Below are 15,802 nucleotides of genomic sequence, written 5' to 3'. Positions count from 1 at the left end.
ATATGTGTGCCCAATGTAGTTGGGCTTCGGGAGTTGATTCTAGAGGAGGCCCATAGCTCGCGGTATTCCATCCATCCGGGTGCCACGAAGATGTATCAAGATCTGAGACAGTATTATTGGTAGAGGAGAATGAAGAAGGACATTTTGGGATTTGTAGCTCGGTGTCTCAATTGTCAGTATGTGAAATATGAGCATCAGAGACCGGGTAACTTGCTTAAGCAAATAGATATTCTAGAGTGGAAGTGGGAGCGGATCACCATGGACTTTGTAGTTGGACTCCCATGGACTTTGAAAAAATTCAATGCTATTTGGGTGATTGTGGATCTGCTAACCAAGTCCGCGCACTTCATTCCTGTATGTACTACCTATTCTTTAAAGCGGTTGGCAGAGATCTTTATCCGAGAGGTTGTTCGGTTGCATGGTATCCCAGTTTCTATCATTTCAGATAGAGGAACTCAGTTTACTTCGCAGTTTTGGAGAGCCGTGCAGAGAGAGTTGGGTACTCAGGTTGAGTTGAGCACAACTTTTCATTCTCAGATGGACGGACAGTTCGCGCGCACTATTCAGATATTGGAGGACATGTTGCGCTCTTGTGTCATTGATTTTGGAGGGTTGTGGGATCAGTTTCTACCACTCGTGGAGTTTGCTTATAACAATAGTTATTAGTAGAGTATTTAGATGGCTCCATATGAGGCTTTGCATGAGAGACGGTGTAGATCTCCAGTTGGTTGGTTTGAGCCGGGTGAGGCTAGGCTTTTGGGCACAGACTTAGTGCAAGATGCTCTAGACAATGTAAAAGTGATTTAGGAGCGGCTTCATACGGTGCAATCGAGACAATAGAGTTATGCTGACAGGAAGGTTCGTGATGTGTCCTACATGGTTGGGGAGAAGGTTCTACTGAAGGTTTCACCTATGAAGGGCGTTATGAGATTGAGGAAGAAGGGTAAATTGAGTCCTCGGTTCATTGGGCCTTTTGAGGTGCTTCAGAGGATTGGGGAGGTGGCTTATGAGCTTGCTTTGCCGCCTAGCTTATCGAGTGTGCATTCGGTATTTCATGTTTCTATGCTCCGGAAGTATATTGGCGATCCGTCTCATGTTTTGGATTTTAGCACGATTCAGTTAGATGATGATTTGACTTATGATGTGGAGCTAGTAGCGATTTTGGAGCGTCAGGTTCGAAAGTTGAGATTAAAGGATATAGCTTCAATAAAAGTGCAGTGGAGAGGTCGGCCCGTGGAGGAGGCTACCTGGGAGACCGAGCGGGAGATGCGGAGCAGATATCCTCACCTATTTGACACTTCAGGTATGTTTCTTGACTCGTTCGAGGACGAACGTTTGTTTAAGAGGGGAAGGATGTAATGATGCGACCGGTCGTTTCATGAGTTACCACTCCGTTTACCCTATTTCTGCTTCTTATTGTCTTGTTTAGCCGTATTATATGTTATTGGGGTGGTTGGTTCGGGTTCGAAGAGGTGTTGGAAGGAATGAGACACTTAGTCTCTTTTGAGTAAGCTTAGGTTGGAAAAGTCAATCGGATGTTGACTTATGTAAAAAAGGCTTGGATGTGAATTCCGATAGTTCGGATAGCTTCTTGAGGTGATTTGGGACTTAGGAGCATGATCGGAATGTGTTTTGGAGGTCCGGAGTAGATTTAGGCTTGAATTGGCGAAATTGGAATTTTGGCGTTTTCCAATTGATAGGTGAGATTTTTATATAAGGGTCGGAATAGAATTCCGGAGGTTGCAGTAGGTCCGTTGTGTCATTTGTGACGTGTGTACAGAATTTTAGGTCATTCGGATGAGGTTTGATAGACTTTTTGATCAAAAACAGAATTCGAAAGTTTTTAGTGTTCTTAGGCTTGAATCCGTGGTTAATTTGATGTTTCGATGTTGTTTTAGATGTTTCGAAGATTGGTATAAGTTTGAATAGTGGTTTATGACTTGTTTGTACTTTTGGTTGAAGTCCCGAGGGCCTCAAGATGATTTCGTATGGTTAACGGGGAGTTTGAGGATATGTTGGAGTAGCTTCAGCTGATGATTTACTGTCATAACCGCACCTATAGTTAGGGGACCGTAGGTGAGATGACCGCAGAAGCGAGATCAAGCAGCAGATAAGGCAACAGGTGAAGAAGGCAGAAGACGCAGATGCAAGAGGTGTGTCGCACTTGCGGGCCCGCAGATGCTGAGTCTGGGTGCGGGTGCGGAAAAGGGAATTTAAGTGGAAAAAAATCGCAGAAGCGGTGCGCTTGACCACATAAGCGGTAGCTCAAAAGCGGAAATGGACCGCAGGTGCGAAATACCTGGGTCAGAACGTATATAAGGCTTCCTTCACGAATTTTTGGTTATTTCATCATTTTTCTCATACGGGCTTGAGCTTGAGGGAGCATTTTGAAGAGGGATTTCAAGGGGATTCCATGGAGGTAATATTTTTGGACCCTAAACTTGTTTCTATGATGGTTTTTAACTAATTAAGCTTGAAATCTATGGAAATTAGTAGCAAAAATTAGGGGTTTAGGGCTTGAAAATTTGAGACCTTAATTTAGGGATTTGAGGGGCCATTTGTGGTCGGATTTTGGTACTTTTGGTATGAATGAACTCTTGAGAGTGTAAGGATTCCAGTTTTTTGAAATTTATCAGAATCCGAAACGTGGTCCCGCGGGGTCGGGTTTGATCAATTTCGGGATTTTAATGTAATTTGATTATTTTCGAGTGAGCTTTGTTCCCTTAGCATATTTTGATGGTTATATACTGTGAGCACATGATTTTTGCCTCATATGAATTACTCCTACAGAATCCTAAAGAATTAGATTTTTATTTTAAATTTGTTATCTTAGGAATTATTGTAGAAATTTTCTGATTATTTGCATTTTTGTGTGCATGTTTGATTTTGTTTAATTCATGAAAAATACAAAATACATTGCATTTGCATTTAGGATTTAATTTTATATTTTTTATATTAATTAGTAAATTAGTTGTTTTATAGAAATTCGAAAATCACAAAAATTAGCTCATTTTTATATTTTTGTCTTTTGATTTTTAGCTTATTGATTTTTCTCTTTTAATTTAGAATTAAATAATGTTTACAATTTTTATAATTAGTTAATTAGATTAATTTCATATTTTTAGATAATCTAAAATTTTAATTTTAGGATTTTTAATTAAAGAAGAAGAAAAAAGAAAAACAAAGGAAAAGGAATGAAAGAGGGGTTTTAATACGAATCGGGCTAATTCTTGTACCCAAATCAGGCCCAAATCCCAGCCTAAAAACTACCCAAACCCGTCCAAACCACCCAAGCCCAAAAACCGACCTGACCCGCCTGACCTAACCTCCCCCTTTTTAATTAAAAACCTAGCTAGACTAAAGGATATAGATCAGATCCATCAGACCTCTAAGAAAGAAGAGGGAACGGCGGACCTTCTGGGTTCTCTTCTTCATTTTCAGTTTCTAAAAACACCACAAAATCAGCGACTCCCTTCACTCATACACACTCAATTCACACTCTCTTACACACGCCTAAGCCCTAGTAGCAACTGAAAATTCTAGAATTCAAGATCTGAATTTCAAAATTTCAAAATCTCAAAAAACAAACAACAAAACTGAACCAAAAAAGAGTTACAAAGTTGATTCAAGTCTCAGTTTCACATGCTTCATATTCTCTGGAAATTTCAAAGCTTAATCAAGTTGTAAAGGTGTCGTTATTTATAGGTTTGCTGTTCTCCGCATAGCTAGGCTCCGATTTGCTGATCTCAGTCCCTGTTTGAGTTGTTTTAATTTGTTTTACTGCTGATAAGAGAGTCGCTGCTGGAGCTCACTCTTATTTCAGACCTTATTTGGTCAATTTCGCTGCTGCTTCTGTCTGTCTCATCGCTGAGCTCCCTGCTCCTTTATTTGCTTTTATTCGGGCTAATTTCGCAATGTATTGCTGCTGATTGAGGTATGGATTTCAGTCCAAAAATGATGTAATTAATTTTGAATGCCATCTTCTCTATGATTATTTTGTTGGAATTCACACTCAATTCCATTATTTTCTTATGTTTGGATTGAAAGTAGTAAAGCATTATTTTGATTCATTTGAGATATAAGAACATAAAATTGTTCGATTCCTTTAAGCTAAATCTTAATCATATTAGGTTGGGTGTTTGTTGGTAAAATTCTGTGACTGTTGCTATCATTGATTTCATGTTTGGTTTTGAATTGTTTTGCACTTTTTATGGTTAAACATTTTGATGGCTAATTCATTTTGTACCTGAGTTTGTTTTTCCAGTATCATTTATTTAAATGGGGTCAATTGTTTAAGCACACTACAGTATAGTTGTTGTTTAAATAATAGCAGGCCATTGAAATAATTTACCAAACCATTATCAGTTATGTAACGTGAATTCCTTAAATAACCTAAGACTTTTGGAAAGTTTTCTTTTTGTCTTTTCCTTTCGTGTGTTATGTTTTTGTTGCCCTTTATATATATATATATATATATATATATATATATATAAGCATGTATATAATTAGTAGCCTTATATTGAACTTCAAATTACTTCTAAATATGAACATCCGTAGTTTGCTTTAGTTGAGTACAATCTTTTGAAATAAATTGAGGCGTGTCATTCACAAAAATTTTCCATGGCCCTCGCAAACTTGAAAATGCGTAGTTGCCTTAGGCGCGCTATTTAAATTAATTTGCTTAAACTCGGGTGTGCATTTCATGTGACCCAACTCCAATTCTCAACAACGTTAAATAAAATATGTCGTGGATCGCGGGTGCATTTCATGTGGTATGATTCAAGGCGTGTTTTAAATAACGTTGAATCTTCCTAAAAGTAATTAAAAACGGTTAATGAGTTAAAAATGCACCATAGGCTAAAACATGTATTAAAATCAGATAATAGGCCAATTATAATAGTTTAAGCGACCGTGCTAGAATCACGGAACCCGAGAATGCCTAATACCTTCTCTCGGGTTAACATAATTCCTTACTTAGAATTTCTGGTTCGCAGACTTCAAAAGGAAAGTCGAAATTTCCTCGATTTGGGATTTAAAATAAACCGGTGACTTGGGACACCAATTAAAATATTCCAAGTGAGAAATTAAATAAATAATCTCATTTCGAATAATATCACTTTAATTGAAAAACCTCCATTATATCCCCTCGGGTGGGTAAAAAGGAGGTGTGACAGCTCTGGCGACTCCGTTGGAGATCATAACCCAGAACTTTTGGTTCATGGTTCAAGAATTCGAGCTTAGAATAAATGTTATACTTGGCTTGTTTTATCTGATTTTACATGTTGAGCCTAATGTGCTAAATGTCGCTTTTACCGCTATGATATTGTTTGGAGTGTATATAAATTATTACGAAACCCTCTTCTCTTTGAGTCTTCTAAATCATCTGGGAAGTGTGCACTTCGTGTGACTTCTTTTCTGTTAGAGTCTTATCCCAATTTTAGAACAAGGTTCGGACAAGTTGCAAAGCCGGTGAAGCTTCTGTATTCCCGGTACGCTACCCCCCTCGGCTCGAGCTGTCCGCTCGGGTAAGCCAGGTTTAGAACAGTACACCCAGGTTTTTGAACCTAGAATAACACAGCCTCATGCCGGATCCCTAGTAGGAACGTTTGTTTGCATCACGTGCATTTGACTTTGGGGACTCAACACAGGGGTTGGGTCCTTCTAGGACAGGTGTACCCAAATTAAAAAGACCATCCTAATGCATCTTACATGTTACTTGCGCATCTGTTTGTTTCGGCTTGCATGTTGACCGGCTCTTAGAATAGGGATGTTGATACCCAATTTTTTCCTATATATTTTTTAATACGCAAAATAATTTCAAAATAACATATGCATGCATATATAAGTATGTCCAGATGTTTTATTATTTTTTCTTAATTTGTAAAAAAATTTAAACCAATGTATTCCCCTATTTTATTCATAAAAAACTCAGTAATAATTCCCAAAACTATTATTTTTGGTGATTCATTTATTAGATTCTCATATTTATACTAAAATATAGCTAAGATAATTTTTGCATATTTTTACAAATTCATTTAGTATTTTTAAAGCTAAATTGCATATAATTGATATTAGCCCCTTTTAAGATTTAATTGCGTTTATATTTATAAAAATTAAGTCTAGTATTTTAAATTGATAATTATGTGTTACAAATTATTTTAGTACTTTTAATTTATTACCATGAATTAATTTACTATTTTTTTATAAAATAAATGTGGAAAATGGCTATTTAAAATTTAGCCAAAGTTCATTTCAATTGTAGTCCAAATTCTACCCCAATTACCCCGGCCCAATTCCTACTCTTACCCGAACCCGACCCAATTAAAGCTGACCCATACCCGGATCCCCACCTAACCCCTTAAATCTCAGCCGATGATCATTTAGATCAACAGCCACCGGCTGCACTTTCCTAATTAAACCCAAAATACCCCTTAACCTATTTCATTTGTTACCATATGCCACCTCTGATATCCCTCATCTCCCAAATCCTCTCTACAACACCCTTAAACCCTAGCCGTCGCCACTCTAATCCGCCCTAATCCATGGCCTTTCGAGGTCATCGGAGACCTGTACCATCCTTCCATGGCTTCTAAGTGTTTGTTCTTATGATCTCAAGGCCAGACTATGAGGAACTCTGGTCCAGTCTTCGTTCGATTTTAGTTCATGGCCTTTCTCCGGTAATCTTTGACCCTTTCTCCGGCTAACCATGGCCGTTTGAGTCAGACCTTTGACTCTCCTAGTTAGATCGGTAACTTTCAAGGCCTTTCTCGTTGCTTTTGGGTTCTTTTAAAACCCTAATTTCTAAGACATTTCGATTTGTTTCTTCAATTTTGCTTTCAAAAACGATTCTTTGTTTTTTCCGATTAGGGGTTTTCCAGTTAAATTATTTCAAAATCTCTTCTCTAACTTTTAATACGTTTAAGATGTGTGCTTGTTTGTGTAAATTCTTGCTTGACTCGTCTGTTCACCATCTTTCGAACTCGTTGTTGTTGAAAACCCTAATTTCTTTTGGGTCTCAGTCGAGTTCTAAAAGTTGTTTGTCAGATGAGTGTTTGTTTAGTTAAGTTTTGTTTGATTTGTTTGTTTATCATATTTTAAGCTCTACTATTGTTGAAAACCCCTATGTCTTTGGGTTTGAAACTGTTCGTTTAAATACTTGACTCGATTTGAAGTTCCTTGTTTCAGAATCTCTCTTCCTTCATGTGATTCCTCTGACTCTAGGTTTCTACTATCTTTAAAACTCGACTATGCTTGAAACCCTAACTTTTCAAAAGGTTTCTCATCTATTACTGTGAGACCTTTGCATGCTTTTGATACTCTATTTTTTCTTCACTATTGATTCAACTTGACTTGACCTATTTGACTATCATGCTTCGAATATTTGCTATCTACTGAACTTTGTGCTACTATTGTATGTTGTTTCTTTTGCCAATAGGTTTGGCCTTGCATGTATAGCGTTTTGTGTACTCTATTATATGCTGAGGTTCCCTTCTTTGATTGATCTTCAATCTTGTGGCTGATTTCAAAACCTTTCTTTTATGAATTCTAATTTCACTCGCCTGTCAAGGTTAATTGATTCCTTTCCTTATTTTGCTTTGCTGAACCCTTTCCCAAAATAAGTATATTTCTGTACTTAGACTGGGTTACTTACTCGATGATTTTATTACTCCTTTTATGGAAACAATCATTCTGCTTATAAACTGATTTTCTTTCCTTATTTTGAGCCTGTCAGTGCCCGTTAAACAAGTGATCTCTTAATTAAAGGGGATCCACTTGGTTAATTGATTCCGATTGTGATTATTTACATATTTGTATTGAAACTTTACTTATTACCTTACTTCTCACATGTTTTCAAAATCTATAAGTACCCGGCACCTTCTCTTCTTTCACACATGAACACAAGGGGAACCCTTTTAGTTCTGAACTCACACTTACACTAAAAACACTCTCTCTTGCTTTACTACTTGTATTGTGGCATGTTTAGCTGGCTAAAAGCCAAAGCTATATTTCGAAGTCCTGCTACCTTTCTTTACTACATTTTTGCTTCTTTGACTGGTATGTTCTAGTTAAGTTTTCAACATCAACAACAACATGGTTACTTAATAGTCTTGCCTTCTTGTCTGCCTATTGCTTGTATCTAATTCAGTACCTTATTTAGCATGCTGTAATTTCTTTTCTCTTGTTCTGAATTAATGTATTATGAATCTTAAATCCCTATCCCAATGTGTTTGATACTTATGGTTTGTTTGGGGCATGACATCATTGAATATTGTTGAACATGACTCAAACTTGGTCCTCATAGGATCATAACCTCCATGTTACCCTTATATGTTGTGTGTTCTAGTTGATTTTACAAGCATGACATCACTCTCTATTGCTGTGCATGGCCATAATTAACTTATGCCTAAGTATATAGGCTCCTTGCAATGGATTCCCAAACCCCTGCCCCCTTTGATGTAAAATTATCAACTTGTTTGAAGTGTTAATGGTTGTTTCCCAGCACCTCTTTCTCTCTTCTTTACTTCCTTAGTTATTAAAGCTCTGTTTCTGCACCTGCACTCTCCTCTTAGACTTAAGTTTTGCCCCCTCATATGAGCCTTGCCTTGGAACCCATGAGCTCCCTCTAAACTTGGACACATGAGGGTTGGCGTTTCCATACTACACTTGTCCCTATTCTGGTTATGAAACTTAGGTGTGAGCACTGCCCGGGGTCCTATTGAGGCCCTTAGGGAACTTTGACACACTCAAGTCCGAGAAAGGCTTTGGACCAGGGTCTTTGAGTTGGTTTATATCATAACTCATATAGGAAGTCAAGAACCAGGCTTCCTCTGGTTGTAATTCTTTTCTTTGTATTTTCCTGATATATTTAGTATTTAGTATTCATGATTTGTAATAAGTTGTAATAAACATTTAGGGCTGGCTAGTAAAAAAGGTTGGGTATTTTATGCATGTCAAGGGCAGAAACCATGCCTATATGACTATTTTAAATTTCTGCATATTCAAACTACATTTAGAAACCATGCCTATAAGACTATTTTAAATTTCTGCATATTCAAACTGCATTTAGAAACCATGTCTATAGGACTTCTTGTTAAACTTCACATCTAGATAACCTGCCTACAAGGATCATCTAAAATCCTGTGCATTTGTCACCGTTTAGATACCATGTTTTAGGGCCCAAGTGGTTATAATTCAGTAACACGTTAAAATTAGTAACATATAGAAATCATGCCTACAAGGGTTCATGAGTAAAATCCTGTCCGTTTCTACTCATATGCAATGTTAGGTATCATGTCTATAAGGATCTAAAATCAGTAACGCATAGAAATCATGCATATAGGGATTCTTAAATAATTCTGATTCGCTTCATTCACATTCGATGTTAGATATCATGTTCATAAGGATTAAAATCCGTAATAGTATATACTATCACCTACAGAATCTGTAATCAGTCTAATTTAATTTTATACATTCTGCATCTCTTTTAATAATTCAATTCCCTTACTTAACAAGGTTTAGCAAGCATCCCTATAGGATCTCAAACACTTCGTTTTGAGTTATTATTGTCTCATCACCTTCTGAACTCAGTAGATATCATGTCTATAGGATCCCGTCTAAACACTTAGGCAAGCCTTGGAGTAATAACTGTAAATTGCATTTACTTCCGTTAATCGCTACAACTAGCAGGCATGTCTGATTCAGACTTCTTATCTGAGTTATGTAATAAACTAATCCGCCTCAATAATTAACTTCCCTCGTCTTTATGTGCTTTAATCAGACCCAAAAAAGTATGTGCAAGTCATGCTAGTTATGTGTTTTTGTTTGAGGAGGTATACTTGAGCCTTATGTGTTATGTGCTTCCCCTTTAACGTGTAGTTTTCTATATATTTTGTATGCCGCCTTAGATTTTTACCTTTGCAACCTCAAGTCAGCCTAATATCCCTCCCTTTTAGGATTAGAAGTCTTAGGTACCTTCAGGACTACTAGGAATGGGACGGGTAATAACATGCAATAAGTAATCGAGACCAATCCGTGCTTTAATACCTTAACGGGGTGGCAAGGGTAGATATGGATATGATGACCACGCGATAATGTCACGTGTAGCCCCTTATTAAAGAGTGATTACCGGACATTGTGTGGGTGATCCATATTAAATATAAACCTAGGACCCCTTTCCTTTATTTGCAAACTCTTTCTTTTTAAAACGCTTCTTTCTTTTATGTGTTTAAATCCCCTAATATTTGAGCCCGTACCTGTCTGTTTGCTAAATTCACAATAACTGTCTGGCCGGGAACCACATTAGTGGATCTTGAGGGGTGCCTAACACCTTCCCCTTGGGATAATTTCAAATCCTTACCCCATCTCTGGTTATTCAACCAAACTCAGAGTTGAATCTCTATTGGTGTCCTAATGCACCTTAATCATTAGGTGACCACTCTTCAAACGCAAACCCAGTTCCCAAAAGGAACGAGTCATCCCTCCAAATGTCATAAACCTGATTTCGCGATAAAAAGGGGACGCGACAAGGGAAAGAAAATCAAAAAAAAAAAAAAGAAAAAAAAAAGAAAATCAAAAAAAAGAAAAGAATGGGAGAGGTAGGTATTTAGAAAATTCTAAAACTCTGCCGAAATTCCAAAAAAAGAAAAGTCATTTCAAAATGAGCCAAAATTTTCAAGTGCCATGTTCTCCTTGTTCCGTCAAAACTGACCGAACTACGCGGGTTTGATTCTCACCGGATGTGAGATACGTAGGCAAACCTCATCGGTTTCGACCCTAATTTTCAAAAAATCCAAAAATATTTTCCATTAGTTCCTTCTTTAGAAATCGTTTCTTAGAAAATTCAAAAAAAAAAGTTTTTTAAAAACTCAAAAAAGTAGTTTCTTTCTTTCTAAAGTCTTTCATACGAAAAAAAAATCAAAATCCAAAATACGGGTTTCCTTTATTTTGAAGTATTTTTATCAAAAATTAAAAAAAATTAAAAAAAATCTTTTCCTTGTTTAAAAGTCTTTCTTTCAAAAAATAAATTGAAAAATTGAAGTCCAAATATATTTTCGCTTTTCTTTAAACGTGCTTTTGTAAATAAATAAAAAATCAGAAATCCAAAACATTTTCTTAAAAGTCCCTCTTTCGAAAATTAAGAGGCAATATTCAAAATTTAAAAATATTTTCTTTCTTCTTTAGAAAAAGAGAAAACAAATTAAAATTCAAACAGAAAAAATATTTTCTTTTTACTTTTAAAATTCCCAAAGCTCATATAAAAAAAAAGAAGTTTTTAGAAGTCTTTCTTTAAAAAATAAATGAAAAAACAAAATCAAAATCAAAAATCCAAAATCAAAAAAAACTTTCCTTTCTTCTTTTAAAGCATTTCTTTCAATTTACTCCATTTTCGATCTTCCCGAACTACGCAAGATCTGATTCATGCGGTGTCATGATACGTAGGCAATCCTCATCGGATTCGATCATAGCCATAAAATTAACTGAGTGAAAAATAAACTGAAAAAAAGAGAAAGAAAAATTGAGTGAAAAAGAGAGTGACAAAAATAAAAGAGTGACAAAAACAAAACAAAAAAGAAAAGAAAAGAGAGTGCCAAAAAATAAAAGAGCGACGAAAATGTAATGAGAAAAAATCAAGAGTGATTAAGAGAGGCAGAAATGAAGAAAAGAGGTACAGAGTGAAAAGGGATAGTTAAGGCCGGGATGAAACATGAAACCATTCAAACACACGGTAGAAGCGTTTAACTGTTAGGTGCATTGCATCCCAATGTGCGATTTCCTATATGTTAAATGTTTCAAAACTAACAAGGTTGTTGGGTGTGCAAACTAGTCAGGTTTTGGTGGTTGGTTTTGTTGGTAGTATGGCCTCCCCTCATTCACAAGATCCAAAGGCGCATATGGCCTCCGCAAGCAATCTACAAATCATCGATCCTGAGGATAGCCCGACATCGGCTATTCTGCAGTTAGAATCAACAGCTGTTGAAGAGAATAAAATGTTGCGTCTCCACATATTGGAAATGTGGGATGCCTGGTCTAATGGTAGAGAACCGCCAAGTGCAATCCCTGGGTTCCCTGAGTTGATCCCCAGGTCAGGTGAGGTTACCAACGCCCCTATGCCCAACCCGCTCATCCTGTGCGGGCACCCTCCAATGTTGTCCAATGTTCCTAGCATGCCTTCAGTGGTTCGCCCCCAGACGCTAGTTTCTAGAGCACCTTCAATATTGTTCTCTGCAGCACCAGTCTGCACCAGAGCATAACCAACTTTACCACGGTCGTATATTGAGCCTCCAATGTTCACCTTTTAAGGTCCACAGCTTCAATCAGAAATAACATATGTGACCCCATACTCTTTCTTTCAACCTCCGCAATATGATCTCTCGGGGGAGCAAGAAAAGGTTGTTAAAAATCCCGAGCAAGAGGAGATGGCTTGAAAGATGAAGAGCCTGGAACAAAGTCTGAAAAACATGCAAGGTCTGAGTGGCCAGAAGAGTGTCTCATACTCTGACCTCTGTATGTTTCCCCATGTCCACTTGCCAGTTGGCTTCAAGATGCCAAAATTTGAAAAGTACGACGGGCACGGAGACTAGGTTGCTCATATGAAATGATACTGTAACCAGTTAAGGGGTGCTGGTAGAAAAGAGGAGCTGCTAATGGCCTATTTTGGGGAAAGCCTCATCAGAATCGCTTCTGAGTGGTATATATATCAAGAAATTACTCATTGGCATGTGTGAGACTATATGGCTCGCGATTATATCTGCCAGTTCTAATATAATGTGGACATCGCGCCCGATAGAAACTCCTTGTCCAATTTGAAAAAGAAAACTGTGGAAAGCTTCCGCGAATATGCTGTCAAATGGCGTGAGCAAGCTGCCAGGGTAAAGCCTCCAATGGATGAAATTGAAATGGTCACGGTCTTTCTATAGACCCAAGAGGCGGACTACTTCCAGAACATGATGTCCACTATGGGAAAGCCGTTTGTTGAGGCTATCAAAATTGGGGAAATGGTTGAAAACGGTCTAAAAACGGGCCGAATCTTGAGTCATGCTGCTTTTAAAGCCACATCATTAGATGTTCAAAATGGTTCAGAGGGTTTGATGAACAGAAATGGGAGTGACGAGGGAGCCATGATGGTTTCAAGCTCGAGGGGGGCCTGCAGGTCATTCAGCCAGTCATAGGTGCCTTCTATAGTCCCACCACACTATTATCCCCTTTAAGATGGTGCTTATGCCGTGGCACTGCCTCTCTATGCGGTGATGAGCGCGCAATCTTACGAGCAACTACAACATTATATACAAAACCGAGCTCCACCTCCCAGAAATGCCCATCCTTACCAAGCTCCTTATAATCCTCAACCAAATGATCCCCAATACAATCCTAGACCAAGAGAGCCTTTCAGAAAGAATCAGTTCACCCCTATTGGTGAATCATATTCAAGCTTGTTCCAAAAGCTAATCAGGCTAGATCTATTGCAGCTAGTGGCCCCAAACCGGCCAAACTCTGAGTCCCCTTTGCACCGAGCTGATGCTAGATGTGAATACCACTCTGGAGTAGTGGGACACAATACGGAGGACTTGGACCCTCAAAAGGGCAGTTGAAGATTTGATTGAAGCTGAAAGAATTATTTTTCGGGATGAAGAAGCTCCTGATGTGATGAATAATCTGTTGCCTGCCCACAACATCGGGCCAATAGTCCGAATGATTTGTGAAGATGAGGAATTTGATCCGGCACTGAAGGCCATTGCAGCCATTGTCGAGACAGAAGAAAAGCCAAAAAATGGTCGCCAAGCATGAAAGTTCCCCATCAGACGGGAGTCTTGGTTGCCAGTCTTGCTATCCTTTCTGCGTCCAGATTATCTCAGGGTGTGATCCGGATGTTTTACTTTATTGTCTTACTATCCGATGTAAACCCTTCTATCTCCAAAAAAAATTCAAAAATCAAAAAATCAAAAAATCAAATGAAATTAATATTTCATTTTCCAGGAATGTCTCTTTTCTTAATCTTGTCATTTTTCTTTCTTATTCTCTTTTAAATTCTGTTAAATGCAGATTTTAATAACATGACATGCTTGCGGACTTCATGCTCGGATCCTGAAAGCTGTCAGACCTCGAAATAATGAATCAAGGATTAGATCGCAATGAAGATAAAGTTTAAGGAAATAAAACAAAGAGTTGGAACAATAGAAGGAAAATTGGTTCCAGAATTGGAAAGGTCCATACATTACAACAAGAATACTGCCAAAAGAGTGCGTTGTACTTGGGACACATAAAAGGAAATGTCCCTGAAATAATTGTCAATACAAATGCAGTCAAAAGGTACTATGTTGGATCCATTATATAGCATTAATGTTCTCCAGTTGGGATGAAGAAGACTTTTCTTTCTCACTATCCAAACACTATCAACCCTTTGCAAACCCTTTGAGCCGGTTACTTTTCTTTGATTACCCTCTTTGGAACCTGAAAGTGTTATTGGAAAAAAATAAAAAAAAATGAGATAAAAAGTAAAAAAAAAAATGGAGAAGAAAAAGAAAAAAAGGAAAAAAAGACAAAGAAAATGAAAAAAAAACGAAAAAAGAAAGGAAAAAAGGAAAGGAAAGGAAAAAGAAAGAGAAAACAAAACAAAACAGAAAAACAAAAGAAAATAAAAAACAAAGTTTCCTGAACTACGTTCGACTTGATTCCAAAAGGATACGTAGGCAGCCTCTCTCTGGGGTTCCACCAAAACAAAAATCCAAATTCCCCCCAAAAGTGAAATTGGGGCAGATGTTGTAATGGTCCGACGATGATCCCGTCTGAATGGTTCCAAAGTTGTAATTCGATCAAAATCATATTTACCCAAATCCTTTCAAGTCCTTCCGATCAATCGGTGAGAATGTTCAAGGATCAGAGAATACAGCTACTTGGATCCGATGCAATAAAAATGAGAGAAATAATATGAGAGAATCTTATGGTGAAAACCCACACGGGCACCATGAGGCGATGGTAAGCAGAGAAATGAAAAATAAGAGAGTCTTGTTAGTGAAAACTCATAAAGAGCACTATAAGGCGAGAAGTGAAATGAGAGAGTTCAGCTCGTGGAAACCCGCAAAGGGCGCCCCTGATCAAACAGAGGATCCTCACAACCATTAACACCGACAGATTCCTGTCAAGGTTTCTTGATTTTGAGGCAAAGGTTGTGATGAATTTGTAAGAGTCAGATGGTTTACACATATCAGATATCCAGTCCAAAAGGCATGTCATGTTCATTGAAGTCCGCATGTACTCCAGATAAGTCCTTATTTCCTTTCCCCGAAAGAGACACTTCTTGTTTTAAACTCGTTGTCCATTCCATTGTCTGTTTTCTTTGAATCTCTTTCGGTATAAATCTGTTCCGAAACTAATACAAAGAAAGGATGGTAATATTGATTTACAGAGTTCTCATTTGACACGAGCCAATGTGCAAAAAAGCACCTAGCCTCGTCAAGGGCATCAAGTCGACTGGCCATGGGGGCCGATGCTTTGAAATCAGAACTCTCGGAAGGAGAAAATCAAATTGAAGTGCCTACAAAGGCAAAATAAAGTTGAAAAGTTAAGTCTCACGTGGCTAACTATCTCAGAAAAGGTTTGAAAAACCAATGTACCCCAAATGCTCTGAAATTGAAGTTGGGAGAAAGAAGCCAGAAAAGAAAGGCCTACGAAGGCGAAATAAAGTTGGAAAAGGTTAAGTCCCACTCGACTAGCTGTTGCAGCAAAGTCTGAGGAGCCAAAAGTTCCCCTATGCTCCGAAGAAAAGAAAAGAAAAGAAAAAAAATGAATATAAAAAAAGAAAAAA

The sequence above is a fragment of the Nicotiana tabacum genome, chromosome 9 (genome assembly GCF_000715075.1).
Source record: "Nicotiana tabacum cultivar K326 chromosome 9, ASM71507v2, whole genome shotgun sequence".
NCBI lineage: Eukaryota > Viridiplantae > Streptophyta > Magnoliopsida > Solanales > Solanaceae > Nicotiana > Nicotiana tabacum.
Note: the sequence above shows the minus strand (reverse complement) of the source record.